The following is a 22,275-nucleotide window of genomic DNA, read 5'->3' on the forward strand; positions in this document are numbered from 1 at the left end:
TAGTTAGAAGATCCCAACATAGGGCAAAATTGATACCAATACTTTCTTAACATGTATTTCAGTATTGTTATTTCCTTTTACCGCTATATATACCACAGTAAAAAAAAAAAAAGTGAAACAAGCCTATGGAAAGATACTGAAAGATACTGAAAATAATGCATCTAGATACATTACTAACATATACAGTATATATTGGTTTCATCTATGGTACTATTTAGCTGCTTGGTTGTATGGATTCCTGCTTCGTACATGTTAATGAAGTTTTAATGTTTTTAGAGTAATATATTCGCTGATATCTCAATCTAATTTCCCAATTTAGATTTAATGGGGGAGGGGAGAGCACAAAATATGTTCTATGAGAGAAATATAAAACTCTAGTAATTGACTTCAGGAATATCATCCAATTTTCTCTTAAATTGAGATGCCAAAGCAACTACTTTGCCTTTTAAATCAGATAACAAAATTATTCCAGGTATAAAATGATGGCAAAAGAAGAGTCTGTGGTAAATAGCCTGTGAATTCAAATGCGGCTTGCATCTTTCTTTAAGATTTCTCAGTTCCTATAAATTAGATAGATAAATTGGTAACTCACCTATTGCGTCCTGGTAAACAAACATTTTTAAACAAATTTGTTGCCTTCATCCATTATGCTGGCGTAGCTTCATACACTGTATGGTGGGACAGTGATGGGTTTTTGAATTAGAATTCAAAATGAGTCTTACAGGACACTAATGAAAAAGCAACTAATTCTAACAATTTAACATAGCAACTGAAGCATTCGTATTATTAACCTCAAGGTGATCTAAAACAGAAAGCTCAGATATGGTGACATTCAAACACTAACCTGTTTTTCTTTGCCATGGAGGAAATATAGACTTTAATTTGAACAACAGCATCATTTTATTAAACTTCAAAAGAAGGAATGAAGGCGTATACTGGAGTTTTGAGGAACACTCTCAAAATTCACCACTGGATTTAGATAATTATAAATTATCTATTTGTTCATCAAGCCTAGTGAACATGATTTCAGAAAAAGAGTTAAATTTTGTCAACAGAAAAACATCAGGCTTCCAAATCCACAATTTCCCTCATTTATAACTCTCAAATCTAATCATACTCTTCTTTCATAGGCTAGTTTACTGTGTGAATGGAGTTGTGGGTCTGTATATAACACTAACTTGCTGTTTTCTTATGTTTTTAAACTTAATTGGTAAAGACACAGGAGATCTAACCCTAAGATAAGCTGTCAGGATTGATTTTTCATAGAGTTTTTAATACATGTGCAGTGTTTTTACACCTTTGAACAAGTAGTAATGGATTATAAGGAGACATCACGTTCTTTGATGCTCACCAGACCTCCTGCCCCACTTTTCTTTTTCTAGGTTCCTTTATTTAAATGGTATTAATCAATGGAAACTCATTGGGTGACTTCAGACTAGTCTCACAAGTAAAATAAAAAAACCAAACAAATCAAAATGAATACTATAGAAGAAAGCACCACTCTCCACCAGCTTTGTATGTATTTACAGAAATGCTACTTGGCCACAAAGAACTTGGGTAAAATATTCTTAAATAATAAGATGTTTGGCTGCTGTACTTTGTAAGACATATTTCCTCTGTCCAGAAAATAATTAAAAGTTGGGAGAGTATTCCAGGAAGCTGTCAGGGAACAATCTCAATTGGCAGATGGATTTTTGTGGCTGTATGCAGCTACCGCAAGGGTGAATCTGTGAACGAGTAGGTGCTCCATATCAGCCATTTTATGAGAGTCCTTAACAACACATTTGAAAATTCACTTTGTGGTGCAGAAAAATAGGCTTGTTCTGACCTGTTCAATCTAGGACTCTATATCTGGTTGCAAAAATATGTGCAGTCAATAGAACACAGGAAAATTAACCTTATTTCTTGCTTCTGTTTGCTCCCATTTACTGGTTATATGGAATTTTGTAACCATAATCAGCATGGTTATCAGCTTTTAGTCATGTTTCTTTATATAAAAGAAAAGAGAAGAATGGCTCCCTATAGTCTCTCTGAACTCAGAAACAAACCCTTACTAGCAAGGGCATTTTGATTTGATTTGAAAACCCATCTAAATATTACAGTAAGAGAGAAAGCAATATGAAGTCTATTTGCTAATGGTGCTCATTTCCATTTCCCTTTACTGGAGACAGGGCAGAACAGAGTAGTGATTTTTCGCCTGCCCCCATTACTATGTCAACCTTCTGATCCATTCATAGGATGAGCATGTTCATATTTCTGCCCAGAAGACCATTTCCATGTATTTAATTATAAGATTGCAGAACAATAGGGCTGAATATATCTAGAGGGCATGGTGTTGGGGAAAGCTGCCCATTGCCAACAAAAACACTTGGGGAAATTATATTATATTTCTCCGAGGATTTTAACCATTGGAGATAACAGCTTAAGTGTTGTTTATATGAGACCAACCTGTACTTGGCAATTTGTTTTTGTTGTCTTCAAGCTATGTCACCTGTGACAACCATATGCCAAAAAGCTAACCAGGATCAAATCAATAGCACACTGTGTCATTAGGCATTTGACCGCTCTGTCAGGGGCTGATGCGTTTGGAAATCTACATGAACTTAATGAAAAGCTAGGCTGTCACTAGATAACAAGGTCAGATGTAGCTGACCTCCTCCAGAATGAAATAAGTCAATCAATAGCTCTTCGTCCTTGTGCTATCAATGCTTCCAGAGCACCTCAACTTTGATTCACCTCTTGAATGTGTAAACAAATCAGAGTTTGAAGTGAACTTATGGATTGCCTTTTGTCCCAGGATAATTGATTGGAGGGGGAAAAGAAAAAGTCCAGTGCTTCTATGTAAACTCACCTCATATCCCTGGTGATTGTTGTGACATCTTCAATTCCATATGGAACTGCAAAGATGTAACAGGGAGACCAATTATGTACTAAATTGGGAATGTATTCAATTAACCATATTTCTCAAATAACCTTATGCAGAAATTTCTTGGAAGGGTGTTAAGTGCTCAAAGTAAATGTGATTTCCATCTGCAGCCACTTAGGGACAAATGCTGATTACTGACTGTTGTTGATCTCACTTCTATTACCAATATAGAAGATTGCCTTAGTATAACTTTTTTTCCCCTTAAGCAATCCAAACAAAAGATTGAGGTTCGTCAGCAGGATGAAGCAAACTAATCTTGCACCTGTTGGCAGTGCTTTGCAGGATGCAAGTCCTTGTTTAATATTTTGTTCATGTATATGTACTACTTACATCAGTGGTGGGCTGCAATTTTTTTAACAACCGGTTCTCTGCCCTGATGACTGGGTGGGTGGGTGTGAGTGGCTGGGCGTGGCTGGGTGGTCATGTGACTGGGTGGACGTGGCCAACTCGACATCACCTCTTTGCCTAAAGAAGTCTGGATGAGAAAAGGAGAAAAATGCTCTTGGAAAGCAGCCCCCACCTTTGTTGATAGCCCCAGAAAGACTGGGCCATGCTATTCCTATCTACAAAACAAAAGCCCTTCAACTCCAGCCTCCAGGGTGATAGGATTATCCCTCACTCAGGATCCAAATCAGGTCAAACTTCAACTTCATTAAACCACAATAGGAATTGCCCAGCAACACCTTTTCAGAACACAAGTGTCACACATCATGATTCATCACCCAGCAAGATTCAACCAAGCCTGGGACACCGCCTACAAGGTTAGATGGCCTGGACCCCCTCCCCCTGGGAGTCTGACACTGACAGCCATTAGGATACTTACTTGCCCTTGCCACAGGAACAGAAAGAGCAGCTCTTGCTGGGAGAGCATCCTGCGCAGCACAGCGAAATTTAGCAGCCATGAGCCACCATTTTCCTCTAAGTCCCATCCAGAAAGCACTGCAGCGGAGAGAAGCAGCTGGGTTGAATGTTGCTTCTCTCTGCCGCCGCGCTTTCCAGATGGAACTTCTTAAGGGATCCAAAGCGGTGGCTCATGGCTGCTAAATTTCGCTGTGCTGCACTCTCCCAGCAAGAACAGCAGTGGAGAGAAGCAGCTGCCGGCCCAGAGAGCACATGGAGTGGCTCCGCAAGCAACGAAGGCTCCCCCAACATCAAGAGCGGAAGAAGAGCCTGCAAGAACTGAGAGACGCTGGAGATTCAACCCAGCTGCTTCTCTCTGCTGCAGTGCTTACCGAATGGGACTTCTTACAGGTAAGAAGTTACACCCAAACCGACTTGCCCCCCTGTGCCCACACAGCAATAAAACATAAAGCAATAAAATACTATGCCTTAAAACTGAAAGCAAAATAATTAAACTATCTGAAAATATAATAATGTAAAATGCCTAGGCAAACTGTAAGTGCCCACCAATGCTTTCCAACCTCATTATCTTCTTTTTAGCATATTCATCATAGACAAGTTACTAATGTAATTCCTGAGATATTTGGATTCCAAGCCATTGAGTGATTTAAGGGTAACACCACAGCATTGAACTGGTATTAATAGCAAATGTGCAATCTACCAGAGTGACCTATTTGGCTTTGTTGAGATAAATTCCACTAGCTAAGTTTCCTCTAAAGGATGAATTTCCTGCAAAGGATCTTTGAGAAGGGTCAAGTAACTCTTTTAAGCAGCTTTGTAAAGCCATGCAGTCTTCTCTAAGTATGAAACTGTCTCATCGCTCTGCTTTACCTGCTCCAACTGCTTGTAATGCTCAGAAGAGACTTCTAGGCAAAGAGGTAGTTCTGTTTGACCTAGAGGCAATCAGCCATGTGGAGCCATCTTCCAACTGTTGTAAGTGCTTGAGGAGGCTGCAAAGCAAAGGATTGCATCAATGTAAATTACATAATCTCAACTGAGATAAATTAAAGGAACTATATAGGTCTATTGTATAACAATCCAAGACAGAGCTTCCCACAGCATTGAGGTGAGCTGATGGACTAAGTAAAGTAGGTAAAAAGTGATCCAAGTCACTGCAAGCATAGGGTCTCCTCTGACATTTGCATCATAGAATGTCCACAGGTATAGACCTGATCCTTCAAGATTGGTATAAGCCATTAAGAGCAGGACTAATGGACCAACTATCATCACACCATGTTTCATCAATTGGACTCCATACAATCCATCCCTTTGACAACTTCATTTGATTCAGATGACAATGAAAAACAGAGCTGGGTGTTATAAGTATGCTGTATTTGCAGATCTCCACTGATTTTGTAGACTCGTAGAGACCTCATACTGCAAAAGTTATGAAGTTAAATGAGGATATTCATGTTGAAAGAATTACATCCAAGTTTTTGCAGTATTAAAAAAACATAAGAATAGGTTTCTGGCACTTTGCAGACAGGGATATATCTTCCCTTTTCATGAAGAGAAGGAGAGTGGAAAGATTTTTTCAAGAGTGAGTGCATGAAAAAAATGTAGCACACCAACATGGCTTTAAATCTGAAAATTGCATTAATGCCTGGAATGCACTACCTAACCGTAGTTTCTTCCCCAAACCCCCAAAACTTTAACCTTAAACTGTCTACTGTTGACCTCACCCAATTCCTAAGAGGTCTGTAAGGGGCATGCATAAGTCCACCAATGTGCCTACCATCCTAATATTCCTTTTTACTTACTCTTTTCATATATTCAAATTATGTTTATACTTTTACCTGTTATCTTATATATGTTTGACAAATAAACTTATGATTATGATTAATAGAAACCATATATAAGGTTAAGAAATAGATTCTAATTTGTCAACAATTAAGGTATATGGACAGGCAGGACAAAGACAAAGAGTGTGAAAGAGAGGATTATACACATAGAAATATGCACATACAGTAATTTAGAAGGCCTGATACCAGGCTGCTTTGTAGCCTCCTCCCTGACCAAAAACTGTATGCTGAGATGTAATAGGGCACACAAGTGGAGTGTAAAGTCAATGGGATTACATTTTCCTAATTATTTTCTGGTTGAGGTTTACATCCCAGGCACAGAATGAGATCAGCCGGGACTTGCCTCTTGAACAAATCGCTCAGACTTAATCATTGCTTGCATACACAATAATGGAGGAAGGGGGTGTGGGTGGGCTGTAGCAGAAGAGGCTGAAAAAAGACAGAGCAGTGTTTCTTCAGTCACAGTGGCAAGAAACAAAAACCTGGAGGGGAAAATGCTGTTGGACCGCCACCAAATTTTTTCTCACTAGAGACGGGAGCCCATCTGCTGAGCTCTGCAACTTAGCTTTAACTACTGTTCAGCTTGCATCTCTGCAGAGATCAATCTGTAGCACTGGCAGATGGACCCCTGCTTCCCTGAGTAGCTGTGTTATTTGTTTAATAAATTTAATTAATATCTTCCTTGTACTGGGTTGCTCCCAGAATAGAAGGCTGGAGTTCTTTCTTTCCCTGCTAACTCCATCACGACCGATTCTCAGGAAAGACTAAATAACAGGGCCCCAGGACACTAAAAAATTAAAATCACTCTTCCCCTATGTTGCTTTGCATGTATTTTTGTGATTGCACTAATGTTGCTCCTGGAGGTAATTATCACTTTGTGTGGGTATTTGCTTGAGGCAGAAGGGAGAAAATCAATAAACATCTAGCTTGATATCAGTTCCAACACTCACAAAATGTTTTGCATAACTATATTCCTCACAGTTTTATCTACTTGCCAAAAGGAAAATAAATTGAGAATGAGAACAACCCTTCCAAGTAAATACATATTTTGTTAGACATATTGCTAACAAATAAGTTATAGGCAGTCAGGATTGCATTCAACATATATTAATATTTAAGAAACAATGCCTGCATGACACCTGATGACTAGGTGCCGTCGTATGCTAAAAGTGACCAATATCTTCCCTGATGCCATAATTTAAAGTTATTTTGAACTTTAAGAGCCGTGGTGGCGCGCTGGTTAGAATGCAGTACTGCAGCCTACTTCTGCTCCCTGCCGGCTGTCTGCAATTTGGCAGATCAAATCTTACCAGGCTCAAGGTTGACTCAGCCTTCCATCCTTCCGTGGTTGGTAAAATGAGGACCCAGATTGTTGGGGGCAATATGCTGACTCTGTAAACTGCTTAGAGAGGGCTGTAAAACACTGTGAAGCGGTATATAAGTCTAAGTGCTATTACTATTTGTAGAGAATGAAAGTAGTTACACTATGAGCTTGAGGAAGCTTACATATATAACTACACTGATGTCGTATTAGATATAAAAATCAATTTTTGTTTTTAAAATTATTGCAATAATACCAGTAATGATGACAAGTCTCCCAGAGTTCCTTTGAACATTAAGATGTCATACCTTAAGGTTTATTCTGAATGAAGATGGTTGAGACAATACTGAAATGCAAATCTTTGATCCTTGCAGAAGCAAAACATAAGTATCCTTCTGCCTTTAATTCTTATCTTGTCAATTGGATTTTGGGTTTCTGGGAAAACTTTAAGATCAGAGTTAATTCTGAATGGGGTTACATTCCCCTATTCCACAGGTTTCAAACTTGATCGCGTCACGTGACATATCGTGATATATCATGATTTTTTTTGCCTTTGCAGAGCTGGGGTGGGCGTGGCCTGTGTGTGATGCATACATCCCATGAGCCTCCAGTTTGACAGGCCTTCCCTATTCAGTCAGTGAGCAATCTTATCTTTTCTTGGAATCATGGCTCCTGCTCAATGAGCAGGTGGCAGCCATGGCTACGGAAGCTTTTCACAAATACACTGTGTGAGCCAGTTGCACCCATTCCTGGATTGGGAGACATTGCTCAAAATCATTCATCTCTTTGTCACCTCCCAACTGGACTACTGCGATGCATTCTACCTGAGACTGTCCTTGAAGAGTGTTCAAAGCTTTAGCTGGTCCAGAATGCAACAGCACAGACAGTTTTGGGCACACTGTGGTAGGCCAATGTAATACTGCTGCAATGGCTCCTGATAGCTTCTGGTGACAATTCAAGCTGCTGGTTGTCACCCTTCAAAACCCTAAATGATATGGGACCAGGTTACTTGTCTCTCTCCATGGTTTCTGTTCACCAGTGGTGGATTTCTACCGGTTCGCCCCGGTTCGGGCAAACTGGTAATCGTGGTGGCGGGAGGCTCCGCCCACCTGCCCAGACCTCATCACGGATGCTCTGCGCATGCCCAGAAGTGTTGTGGCTCCGACCCCTGAGCCCATCTTATCGGAGGAAGAAGGCTCCGAACATGAAGGAGAGGAGCCGGCTAGGCCTCCCTCTCCAGGCCTCTCCTCTCTGGCTATGCCTCAGGTGTCTGCCGAGGGAGAGGAGATTGGCCAGGAGCCAGGTGTCTCCGATGACAGCGATGGTGATACGTCGTTCCTGGATCCACGCCAACGAAGGCGAGATAAACATTTGCAGCAGATGAGGAGGCGTGCCAGGGATTAAGCTGAGTCACTGGACCACACCCCACAGGCTATATAAGAGAGTGTGGTGGCCATTTAGACTCTGTGACGGACAAAGCTAACTTCTGGCTAGTCACTTTGTACAACACCTGAATCTGCTGAAGGTTTCTGTTTGAGCTGGACTGTTTTTGAAAACTGTGTGTATTTGTCGGTGTTTATTTGGTGGAGGGAAACTCCCTCTTCTTGAAGTAAAGCACTTGGCAGACGGTTATCGTATTGCTGCCAAGTTCCTGATAATGAACCTGGTGTGTGCCAAGTAATTCTTTAACCCCCGGCTGGCTGTTTGTGTGTGGGGGGGGGATGGGGACAGAACAAGAAGGTTCTGCACATGTGCAGAAGTGTTGCATGTGCGCTCCCGGTTCTGAACCGGCAGCAAAGGTAAATGGAACCCACTACTGCTGTTCACCCTACGTCAATAAACAATACCTAATGGGTTTCCAGAAATGTGCCTTCTCTGTTATGACCCCTGCTCTGTGAAACAGCCTCCCTCCTGAAATACAGAAAGCACTACTGTATTGGTCTTTCACACAGCCATTATGACCCTAAACACTGGGGTGAGGACATAAGTTTGGAAGCTCTGTAAGATCTGTGATCAAGTGAAAATTTAAATCCGATTCTCCTCATTCCAGTCTAAGGCTTTAATTATACACACTTCTCTCATTGAGAAATGAAGTAATAATGGAGAAATTAATAATACAGTAACAATATAACACAAAAGGATAATATTTCTGTGCTGAGAAAACCTTAGCAGTGTAATTTGTGGAGCTTATAAATCACAATCTGAAAATTTACTTTAGGAGGCAGATTTGAGGGATAGTCAAATCCCTTCGACCCTTTTCTTGAACGCTATGTAGACAATAAGAAAGATCACCATGACAGGAATATACAAGCTCTGTTGCCAAGGCAACAAGAAGTAAAATTTATTTTAAGCCCACTACAGACAGGTTACATCTAGAAGTGGCTCAGACAGGCATCACTCTAATTCACTGAAATACAAGAAGGTGGAGAAGTACAATAAAACCAAACTTTGCAAAGTTCTGTTATTACAGCAATACAGCATTGATTTTTTTTTAGTCTGATCTGTTTATCTTCTGGCCATAGAATTCTCACTTCTTATGTTCAGTACCTCCCTCTGCAGAAGAAATGTTGAAAAAATAATGGCTTGGCAAATATTGCTGTGGAATATTTTTCAAATCATCCAACAGGACTAGCAGGACTTCAGGACATGGGTTTTTTTTTTTTTTTTTTATAAAGTCAAGATGGCAAGCATAATAATGTGAGTCAGTTTCCATCTGATTGTTATGTGTATTGTTTCAGTTGCACCATTGTGGGTGGTAACTGTTGACTGTTTTTTATCACACTTTGCAGATACTACTGATCTAGAGTCTTATTGTGAGCAACTCAACTTTGCTCCAAACACCACTTATGCCCTGGTAGCATGAGTTCCTAAGGCAGAGGTGTAAAACTCACAGTGTCCCAGCGGCATCACGTGACATATCGGGAATTTTTTTCACCTTCTCTAAACCAGGTGTGGGCGTGGCCAGTGCGTGACACATCAGGCCCATGGGCCGCAAGTTTGACAGCCCTGTCCTAAAGTCATTTAGACAATAATACCAGAGGTCAACATAATGACATATCAGAGCAAATGAATCTCTAAATGCAAACACACCTGCCCCCCAAATGGGGGCCAGATATAGGAAGGAGTTTGAAATATCTCATTTTCATAGGGTGATCTCTTGCAACTGCATTTTATTTTTTTAATCCCATAAATATTCTTCTTACAGAACAACATGGAGGCATTTGTTTCAACACTTAGGAAACCATAACATCCAGAGATTTTCTGTGAGGGGGAAGGAAGGAAGGGAGAAGGGAGGTAGAAATGACCATCAAAGTATCAAATTGGGAAGAGAAGACAGGCAACATATACAAATGTCTAACTGTGCTGCTCTTTGCTGAATAATACTTCCCTTTTTGGACCACAAATCTGTCAAAAAAGCTTGCTACACTTCAAAGTAATGTCTTCCTTTTTAAAAACACAATCAATATGCTCACAAAGATGGAGGTTAGTAGATGTACATTTTATGGACACAAATTGCTTTAGGCAGGGCTAGCACGTGCTATTTCTCATCTGCTTTTTCTTAGGAAACATCTCATCCGGAGTCCATACCTTTTGTTATTTTAAGTGCAAAAGCACAACAGCAAAAACTCTGTTGTTTGGTCAGAAGGAGATGGTGGCTATCTAACATTGTGTTTTAATACATATGAATATGAAATCAAATTGTATAGAAAACTAGCCTGTAATACTTATTTTGACAGTTTTGTGTTTGTCTGTTGAAGAGATAGCATCATCTAGTACAGGGCTGTCAAACTCGCAGCCCACAGGCCGGATGTATCACGCTCTGGCCATGCCCGGTTTAACAAAGGGGGGGAAGTCACGATACGTCATGTGGTGCCACTGTGATGATGCAAGTTTCATACCCTGATCTAGATGGAGTAAAACTATCTAGATCATTCCAATAAGAAGTACCCCCAGGCCATTGATTTTCCCCCGATTGATTGATTAATTAATTGATTGATTAGATGTATTCGCCAACAGAACTTCTTATTCTGCGAGACTCCCCCCTCTCGCAGGTGTGGCCCTCCACTTTATCAAGGGCCTACCTTTATGACGGGCTTTGGCACCCCGAGAGGTGGCATGCTGCAAAAAGGGGATTAAGGGGTTTTTTAGGGAAACTTTTTGATAGATTTTTAAGGGATTTTAAGGGGCGGGAGGGTTGTGTGGGTTTGGGGGTTAACCCACGGGGGGAGGGGTCCGGCCCAGCTGTTAGTGGGGCCACGGAGGGTGCAGATTCCGGGGGTAAGAGGGACATCAGAGTCCATTCTGTCGAGGGCTTTTCTATCAATGTGTTGAGTGGGAGGGGCAGATATGGTGGGAGCAGGGGGCCGCATCATGTAGTGGGGGCGCGCACTCGCTATCTTCGAGCGGTGGCACGCCCCGGTCCCCATAGCCCTTCTCGTATCCCAGGCTGTTCAGACTCTCAGGGCCCGAGCCTTCGGCTGCTGTCGTGCAATGCCAGATCCGTGGTAAATAAAGCCCCCCTCATTTGCGATCTTATTCAGGAGGGGGGAGCGGACCTGGCAGGTATTACGGAGACCTGGTTGGGCCATGAGGGGGGGGTTCCCCTCGTGGATATGTGCCCACCAGGTTTCCGAGCATTCCATCAGCCGAGAGCTCAGGGCAGGGGCGGGGGGGGTGGCGGTTATTATAAAGGAAAGTCTTGATCCGAGGGAGACCACTGTTCCACAGATAGCCGGATGTGAGTCCCTTTTTGTGAGGTGGGGTCGTGGAGTACAGATGGGCTTGTTGATCACGTACCTGGCTCCCTGCCGCGTGGCAACGGCCCTGCTCGAGCTGCTCAACGTCATAGCTGAGGTGGCGGTTGGTACCCCCAGACTTCTAGTCATGGGGGATTTCAACCTGCCGTCTATCGGCGAAACGTCTGAGGTGGCTCGAGAGTTCATGGCTTCCATGACGGCCATGGACCTTACTCAGTTAATTCATGACCCCACTCACACGGGTGGACACACTCTGGACTTAGTTTTTGTCTCTGGTCAGTGGTTGAGTGGCCTTGATACAGGGGATATAGTCATCGAACCCTTGTCATGGTCTGACCACTCGCTCCTTCGACTGGACTTTCTAACCGCTGCACCCCGCCGCAGGGAGGCGGGACCGACCAGGTGGTTCCGCCCCAGGCGCCTGATGGACCCTGATAGGTTCCAGATGGAGCTTGGGCCATTTCCTGAGACTCTGGCTCATGACTCGACTGAGGACCTGGTGGCCGCCTGGGATAGTGCGGCTGCCGGGGCCTTGGACCGTGTCGTGCCTTTGCGGCCTCTGACCCGGCACCGAACTCACCTAGCTCCTTGGTTTTCCGAGGAGCTCAGGGAGATGAAGCGCCGGAAAAGACGCCTGGAGAGTAGTTGGAGGACCAGTCGCTCCGAATCCGACCGAACACTGGTGAGGTCTCATATTAAGACCTACCTAGTGGCGATAAAAGCGGCGAAATCTAGTTATTTTGCCGCTCTTATCGCGTCATCAGATAATCGCCCGGCCGCCCTGTTCAGGGTGACCCGCTCCCTCCTCCATCTGGAAGCGCGGGATGACCCCTTGCAGGGCCGAGCCGAGGATTTTGTGCAGTATCTGTATGACAAAATCGCTCAGATTCGGGAAGGACTGGCCTCTGACTGGGTATGTCCGGATGGGATGACTGAGGCAGGTCTTGAGAGTGTTATCTGGGGGGAGTTCGATCCTGTGGCTCCCGAGGACATGGACAGGGTCCTGGGACGGCTGAACGCGACCACATGTTTATTGGACCCGTGTCCCTCCTGGTTGGTTCTGGCTTCCCGGGAGGTGACACGAGGCTGGCTCCAGAAGATCGTTAACGCTTCTTTGAGTGAGGGGGTCCTGCCGGCCGCTTTGAAAGAAGCGGTTGTGAGGCCCCTCCTCAAGAAGCCCTCTCTGGATCCGGCTGTTTTGGCTAACTATCGTCCAGTCTCCAACCTTCGCTTTGTTGCGAAGGTTGTTGAGAGTGTGGTGGCGCAACAGCTTCCCCGGTACCTGGATGAAGCTGTCTATCTAGACCCGCTCCAGTCCGGCTTCCGGCCTGGGCACAGCACGGAAACGGCATTGGTCGCGTTGGTGGATGATCTCTGGAGGGCTCGGGATAGGGGTTGCTCCTCTATCCTGGTCCTGTTAGACCTCTCAGCGGCTTTTGATACCATCGACCATGGTATCATGTTGCACCGGTTGGCGGGGTTGGGGGTGGGGGGCACCGTTCTGCGGTGGTTCTCCTCCTACCTCTCTGACCGGTCGCAATCTGTGTTGACGGGGGGGCAGCGGTCGACCCCGAGGCACCTTGCTTGTGGGGTGCCACAAGGGTCGGTCCTCTCGCCCCTTCTGTTCAACATTTATGTAAAGCCGCTGGGTGAGATCATCCGTGGCTTTGGGGTGGAGTTCCATCAGTACGCTGATGACACCCAGCTGTACATCTCCACCCCAGGCCACCCCAACGATGCCCTTGAAGTGATGTCCCAGTGCCTGGAGGCCGTGCGGGCCTGGATGGGGAGAAACAGGCTCCGACTCAACCCCTCCAAGACCGAGTGGCTGTGGCTTCCAGCGTCCCGATATAGCCAGCTGACGCCATCGCTGGCTATTGGGGGCGAATCACTCGCCCCCACGGAGAGGGCTCGCAACTTGGGCGTCCTCCTGGACGCACGGCTGTCTTTAGAAGATCATTTGACGGCCGTGGCCAGGGGGGCTTTTTATCAGGTTCGCCTGATACGCCAGCTGCGCCCCTTTCTAGATCGGGACTCTCTACGCACAGTCACTCAGGCACTAGTCATTTCCCGCCTGGACTACTGCAACGCTCTCTACATGGGGCTCCCCCTGGGGTGCACCCGGAGGCTCCAGCTGGTCCAGAACGCGGCCGCGCGGGGGATTATGGGGGCGACGAGGCGCTCCCATGTGACACCTCTCCTGCGCGAGCTGCACTGGCTCCCAGTGGTCTTCCGGGTGCGCTTCAAGGTGTTGGTGACCACCTTTAAAGCGCTCCATGGCTTAGGGCCAGGGTACTTACGAGACCGCCTTCTGCCACCAATAGCCTCCCACCGGCCAGTACGCTCGCACAGAGTGGGCCTCCTCAGGGTGCCGTCCGCCAGACAATGTCGGCTGGCGACCCCCAGGGGGAGAGCCTTCTCTGTGGCGGCGCCCACCCTCTGGAACAACCTTCCCCCAGAGTTACGTATAATAACAGACCTCCGGATTTTTCGTCGGGCCCTGAAAACCTATTTATTTCAACAAGCTGGGCTGGCCTGAGTTAAATTTTAAATTGATTTTAAATTGGGTTATCTTAATTTCGGCCAAAACATTTAATTATTTTAATATTGTTCTTAAATTTTGTATGCTTTGTTTTTTATCTTGGCTGTGCACCGCCCTGAGTCCTATTTGGAGAAGGGCGGTATAGAAATTTAATAAATAAATAAATAAATAAATAAATAAGTAGAACATCTCAAATGTAAAGTTGCTAGGTTCTATCTTTATATCCTTTATACAGCATCTGCTGGAAGAAATTAATAGGGAAGAGTATGCTAATAGTGAAGAGAAAGCTCAAGTCCTATTAACTACATGGCTACAACTATATTTCCCTGGAGGCCGTGCAGATCTGGATGGGGAGAAACAAGCTCAGACTCAACCCCTCCAAGACCGAGTGGCTGTGGCTTCCGGCGTCCCGGTATAGTCAGCTAGTACCATCACTGACAATAGGGGATGAGATCTTGCTCCCCACAGAGAGGGCCCGCAACTTGGGTGTCCTCCTGGATTCATGGTTATCTTTAGAAGATCATTTGACGGCCGTGGCCAGGGGTGCCTTTTATCAGGTTCGCCTGATCCGCCAGTTGCGTCCCTTTCTGGATCGGGACGCCTTGCACACGGTCACTCATGCCCTAGTTACCTCCCGTATGGACTACTGTAATGCTCTCTACATGGGGCTCCCCTTGAAAAGCACCCGGAGGCTCCAACTGGTCCAGAACGTAGCCGCACGGGTGATTATGGGCGCAGCTCATTACGCCCATGTAACACCTCTCCTACGCGAGCTGCACTGGCTCTCGGTGGTCTTCTGGGTGCGATTCAAGGTGTTAGTTATCACCTTTAAAGTGCTCCATGGCTTAGGACCTGGGTACCTACGAGACCGTCTTTTGCCACCAATAGCCTCCCACCGACCAGTTCGTTCTCACAGGGAGGGACTACTCAGGATACCGTCAGACAAATTATGTTGACTGGTGACTCCCAGGGGGAGGGCCTTCTCTGTGGGGGCTCCAACCCTTTGGAATGACCTCCCCCCAGAGATACGGAATATCCCTGATCTCCGTGCTTTCCGCCGTGCCCTCAAGACCCTGATGTTCCAACAGGCGGGGCTAAACATATGAACATGTGAATGATTTTTTAAATGTTATCTAATTCTGGGTTTTATTTAATTGACCAAACTAAGTAATAATTTTAATTAGCAATTTTATGATGTTTGTGTGTCTATATTTTTCTTGACTGTACACCGCCTTGAGTCCTACGGGAGAAAGGCGATATAGAAATATAATAAATAAATAAATAAATAAATAAATAAATAAATAAATAAATAAACAAACAAACAAACAAACAAACAAACAAACTATATAGATTTCTCAAAATTAGGGTGGTGGTAATTTGGAATTGCCTTCTTCCAGAATGTTTCTGTGACATCAACCTTCTTCCACAGAGGTCTTCCATTCACATTATAATCAGACCAGAGCCACTTAATTTCCCAGTCTAGACAAGGGAGTCCAGTGGTGCTACCTGTTAAGAAAAGAATATGCTAGATAGTTCAACAAAAATGGTTCTTCATTTCTCCCAAACTCTTTCACATATCCTTCAACAGATTTTTTAGCTTAGAATCATTTATATGATGCATGTCTTCTCATACAAATCTCAGGAAAGACAAAGATACCAACCAACATGGACTAGGGAAGAGGAATCAAATTTTATCTCCCTATCTTTTCAATTTTGAAAATTTCATTCCACAAAATACAATGGACTTTTAATGAAAATTTATGGATTTCTTAGCTAGGACTAACCCTATGTTTATACTAGCAGAAGAAAGTGTATTTGTTGTTAGAATTCTTAATGAACCATGCTTCTATTGTATAAAATAAAAACCCATTCTAAAACTTGACAGAACTTAATCCCTCAAATCAGTTAAATAAATCTAAATATTATTTCAATTCTGTCAAGAAGACATTATCAGTAGTTCCATTTTTTTAAAAAAACAGGCATCTCTCTCCCTCCCTCCCTCCCTCCCTCCCTCCCTCTCTCTCTCTCTCTCTCTCTCTCTCTCTCTCTCTCTCTCTCTCTCTCCTGCTTGAATTTTGGTAGGCAACATCCTTTCTTAACTATCTACTAGACTGCATATTTAACCCACTGCTATCAAATAGGGAGAAAAAAGACATTTGTTATTAGATAGTTTATTACAATCAAGACATTTGTTGAATTCCAATGATAATCAGTGGGAGCCTGGAATTTCAGGTTTCCAAATGCAGATTTGGACTCAGTCCCAGAGTCAAATTGGGTGGCTTCCAAGTCAGTCCAAAGTAAATCTGGCTCTTATCCAAATTGCTAAATTTGAGTCCAGATCTGTTTTTTTGAATCATGACACATCTTAGCTAGGAAGGGTTAGAAAGTGACAGTAGAAAAATAATGATCCCAACCATTTATCAAGAGTATCTTCTTCACTCTGATCACATGACTCTTTAATTGAGGTAGCCTATGGCTTCAAATGTATCATGGAATAAGACTTCAGCAAGCTGGTCTGCTTCTTACCTGGCTGCCTTGATATGGCTTAAAATCTTAAAAATCTCCTAATCTCCCTTTCAGACCCCAGCTTTGCACCTCAAGTGGAAAGAACTCTATGGTGCTCCCACCATTTTGACATCTGCAAGGGGTGAAGTCATTCTTGAACAGTTTATCACCCATCAATTGTAATTAAATATGTTTATATTAAATTATGTGATGTAATTAATGTAAAATCTTTTAGCCGGTGCTGTTGTTAGAACCAGATGCTGAAGCATCAACAGTATTTCAACATGACTGTGCTGCCTTGCCAGCTGTCTAACTGTAATTACTTTAATCTCAGCTTGTTATCTAATTATCAGCTTTGTAAAGGGAAAAGTACCCTCTAATGTGTACTGATTGTTTCAGATGATGATGAAAAGCATGAAACAGCTGTCAGATATCTTAGGCCTGTTTATCTAGACTGAAAAACTTACCAATGAGGACTGGTTGGCTTCAACTCTCCCTGACAGAAAGCACAACAGAGAAGGAGTTGGATAGAAAGAGCTTTTCCTACATCATTTGTCTTTTGGATTGCAAATTAGCTATTTGTATAAGCACATACACACCTTAATTTGCCTTTCAGAGTGATGCCTGCCTTGCATATCAAAGGACTGCATCCTTACATGGAGCACATTCTTTAAGCAGAAACAAACATAATTGCTATTGTTGGTTTGAGCAAACCCCATGCAAACGCCTTTCATAGTATGAGTAGCATTGTGTATTAGGAAGCCTAGAAGTGATAAGCTGTTTAAATTTTCTCCAAGGACAAAGAAAGCGGTCCAACCTTAGACGGAGACAAATGGCCTCTCCAAATTTACCTTAACTGCAATATGGTCCTTGCCTGTCCAACAATAAGAGTTTCAGAGAAAACCAGGCTGGGGAGCTGGGAGAGAAATGTCAAAAGAATTGAATCCAGAAGATTGACAGCATTTTAGTTTTCCCCAGCATTCCCCGCCCAAGGGAATGCATGCTGGTTTATGCAATTTTTCTTTTTTTATATAACCAGTCAGAAGGAAATTATAAAGAGAAAATTGTAAACCTGGCAGGGGCAAGAAAAAGAAACCCCTGTCTTTCTTTGTGTCATTCTCTTCACTAAACTTCTGGAGGATGGCACAGCATTCTATCTTTTCCTGTAGAACCCTAGAATTGAAAATGGCCATTTAAAGCTTTCCTTGCTCAGTACAGGAATCCAAAACAAAGTATCTCAAATAAATGGACTTTGCTTGCTTGAACAATCAAATTGAACCTGCCTCCCTGTTATTTAAGACTATTGTTCCATAACCTGCACACTGAGATGGTTGTCAGCAGGTTGAACTTCTTATGGTATAGTTACTATAAAACTACTAGAAAGTATCATACTTTCCCTTTTTCATCAAGTTATTGACAAAATGTGGAAAAGTTCCAGTCTATTGTGACTCATTCCAGTTTGATTGACTGATTTCAATTTATTATGTCACACACTCCAGCAGGTTCTGGATGATTTACAAAATCTAATTCTAAGTTAAAACAAAAATGTAGACAAAGAAAATAGCCCAGACTAAAAACAACTATTAAGCCACAGTGTGACATTTCCTACCCACCCTCAACACAATAACCTCAAAGCTGTAACCACACCCAAAGTTTTAAGGGCCTTTTGGAACTCCAGAAAAGTGTCCTCCATCCTTATCTCTGGCAGAATCATGCTCCCAGAGGATGAGAGCCATGACAAAGAAGGCATAGATCCTAGATCCCAGAACATAGCAACATTAGGAGAAGAGACCTGGTGCACACCAACTCTGCCCAAATATACCAAGTAGGCAGAAACAACAGGAGAAAGGCAGTCCTTCAGATAACCAGGCCCTATGTCATAAATAGCCTTCAATGTCACATGAATTGCACCTGGAAGTCAATGTACCAGTGATGGTAGCCAATGCAGCTTGTGTACCAGGGATGACATATGGGCACAATGAGAAGTGCCCATTGGTCATGAGGTGATCAGGGTGTGACAGACCATCAGCAGGATCTCCAGACAAGGAAACAGTGCAACTGATGCACAAGATGTACCTTTCTGCCACAGCTGCAACTTGTTCGTCAGGTTCAAAAAATCTTGAATGGGGAAATGTAACCCCATTCAAAACCAGTGGAAGAAACATCCCCAACTTAGAGAAGACAGAAGCCACACCTCTCAATCTCATCAACAATGAGCCAAAATTCCCATCCAGATCTGAACAGTCTTCAGACACTGGGTCAGTACCTTGATAGCTTCATTTGTACAGCCCTGGGTGAGGTGTAAAACTGGGTATGATTACAAACATTCCCAGATTACAAACATGGCTGTTACAAGCACATAACAGCCACGAGGAGCAATCATTTTCAAGCCTTCTATGTATCTATTTACCAGATATACCATCAAGTCTTTGTTTTATGACCTTACTAGTTATAAGTTTATGGGACACTTCATAAAATGTTCTGTTGAAATTGACTGATGTTATGTCCACAGCATTCCTGTACTGCTGTGTCTCGGGGTTGGGGAGACAGTAGTGATAAAATGTGTGTTGTCATGATATCAATACAACTGAGATAATTTGTGTTAGATATACATTACAAGTTCATGAAATTAGAGTTTGCATCATGACATTACTGAACATATGTAATCCAGCTATGGTTTAATGCCTTTATTCAGTGTGACATATTTTGGCAAAATACATTTTTTTCCACTTTCCAAGTGCCTTTTGCCAGCAATCTGTGACCATGGTCTCAAAAACCAAATCTCTCCTCTAAGGATCATTTCTTAGACTCTAACCAATCTCTTCTACCCCTCCTAATTCTTGTCTATGGAGATTCTCAGTCATCCAGGTCATGGTTGCCTCTTGAAAAAGCACCTTTGGGACCTCCTAATTCTTCTTTTCCTTCCCAGTCCTCTTCAGTGTACTGGAAAAAAAGGGTGAGAAGGACACTTGGTTGCCCTATTTTTATTTTCCAGCTTCTTTCCTAGAGCTTCAGCCTTGGAGATAATGCACTTCAAGCAGCAGCTTGTCGTTACATATTACTGCCTATTTTTTTTTTCAAAATGAAAAGCAGATAGTTTTCATGACATAAGAGATCTGAATTTGAGTTTCCTTATACTCATGGAGTGATTTTGACCAAATCATTCAATTCATCTCCATTATTCACACCAGCCTCCTATAGACAGTGTTGTCCAGAGATTAGAACATAGTTTCTTATATCTACTACAAACAAAACTGAAATTTTAGAAATGTTGAATTTTTATATCAGGAAAATTGTGATTGTTATCAAAAATAGTAACATAACTTTGGAATACTTTGCTGCTATTACTTATTACAATATCAGTTTTGTGGTCTGAATCCACTGAATCAGATTGTGAATCATTCTCACTAAGCAGCTTCAGATGAGCGTGAAGGGGGAAAATGCATCCAGCAGAATTAAATGATGATGAAATGCAAAAGGCAAAATCCAGGTAAGTGTCCATTTACCCCAAAAGTAATTGGTAATTGCCAATGGGTAATAATGGTTTTTTTCCCAATATTTCTAAGGAATACCTGCAATGGAAGTTATGATCATTATTTATGCCAAAATCGATAGAATCCATCTATCAGGATGCTTATGTGAGTACTCCATCTGGGTTTAGTAGTCTCCTTTTTATTAATCTGATGTCATAATCTGCCTTGCTATTTTGCATGCTTTCTTTTCTTGGGAAAGAGGAGTTTATTTTTCTACCTGATTCCTAGGAAGATTTGAGAATTTCTCTTGAGGATGTTTCTGGGTTTATTGTTGAAGTTGAGAAGGGATGCTACTGCTCACCTTGTTTCCTGTTACTCAGCTCTCCTTTATCCTGAAGACTCCCTGGCTGCCCTTCACTTCCCAGTTTTTAAAAAAGTGACAGAAGCTCCATCATATCTTACCATGGGATTTACTTGAAGGATGGGTAGTCACACTAGGATGGAACAGAACAGATGGTGATTGTACAAACCGAACATTCACACACATTCCTTGGCCACCTTGCAATAATATCTACTCATCCCACTAAAATTTCAGCAAAAAACATTTTCTTCTTGACATAAACTTCAATAATAATTTCTCTTTTATCAGAGTGACTGAAAACCATTAGAAAAAAATCAGGAGATTCTGCATGTCATTACTTTTAGTATTAAAAAAGGTAAAGGTTCCCTTTGCACATATGTGTTAGTTGTTCCGAACTCTACGGGGTGGTGCTCATCTCCATTTCAAAGCCAAAGAGCCAGCGCTGTCTGAAGACGTCTCCATGGTCATGTGGCCGGCATGATTAAATGCCAAAGGCGCATGGAATGCTGTTACCTTCCCATCAAAGATGGTCCCTATTTTTCTACTTGCATTTTTTACATGCTTTCGAACTGCTAGGTTGGCCGAAGCTGGGACAAGTAATGGGAGCTCATTCCATTACACGGCACTTGGGATTCAAACCACTGAACTGCCAACCATTTGATCAACAAGCTCAGGGTCTTAGCCACTGAGCCACTGCATTCCTTTTACTTTTACCGTGTTTCCCTGAAAGACCCTGTCTTATATTTTTTGGAACCCTGAAATAAGCACCTGGCCTTATTGCCATGCACTCAAAAGTCTGATTGGGCTTATTATCAGGGGATGTCTTATTTTGGGAGAAACAGGGTAGAATTACTTCTCATTTAAAAAAGTTGTATAGTGTTTAAATGCCAAGCCTGGTTTACTCAAGCAGGTGCTGGCAAAAGGTAATGCTATGTTGTGAATCCAAAGTCATGGTCCATTACCAATGGGTCATTAAATCTTGGTAGAACTTGGTAACCAAGTTTTCTATTTACTGATAACTTTCCTAGTTTTTCAATATTCTTTCAGATGGGATTTGACTTTCATGGAAAAACCATTTGCTTCTGTGTGAGAATTACCTGAGTGTGAAATTTATTTATTTTATTTATTTATTTTAGGAAATTTATATTGTCACCTTTCACACATGGGGACTCAAGGTGGCTTACAGAGGTGTAATTGTTGTTCATATCCAATTTTAAAAATCCTTCTGGAAATTTTCACAATTACTTTTGGATTTTACTATCTTGAAGACTTTGATATTGTCCACAAACATGGCCAGCTGACTGCTCACACTTAAGTCATTATCATTTAGGAAGAACTTTAAAAAGTATCAGTCCCAACTCATTGCCCTCTATTGAAAAAACTTCCCATTTAACCCAATCTTCACTTTCTGTTTCTTAAAGGTTAGCAGTTTGTTAAAGAGTAAATCCTCATCCTTCCCCTTTGGGGAAGAACTTGCTTTAAAACTTTTTAAAAGATCAAGTACTTTGTGTCAGCAGAGTGACCTTTACTACATACCTGTTGACACTAAAATATCTCTAAAAATTGGAAAGGAAAGGTGCATTTTTAATCTCTAGAATTTGCTGGAGCATCACTAGACATGAGCATGTCTAGAGTCATTCTCAAGTCTTTCTGTTGAGGTTAACGTATTATGAAACATTTTCAATTCC

This window comes from Pituophis catenifer, unplaced genomic scaffold, assembly GCF_029215685.1.
Source record: "Pituophis catenifer annectens isolate HBS135680 unplaced genomic scaffold, rPitCat1.0.hap2 SCAF_1, whole genome shotgun sequence".
In the NCBI taxonomy this organism is placed as follows: domain Eukaryota; kingdom Metazoa; phylum Chordata; class Lepidosauria; order Squamata; family Colubridae; genus Pituophis; species Pituophis catenifer.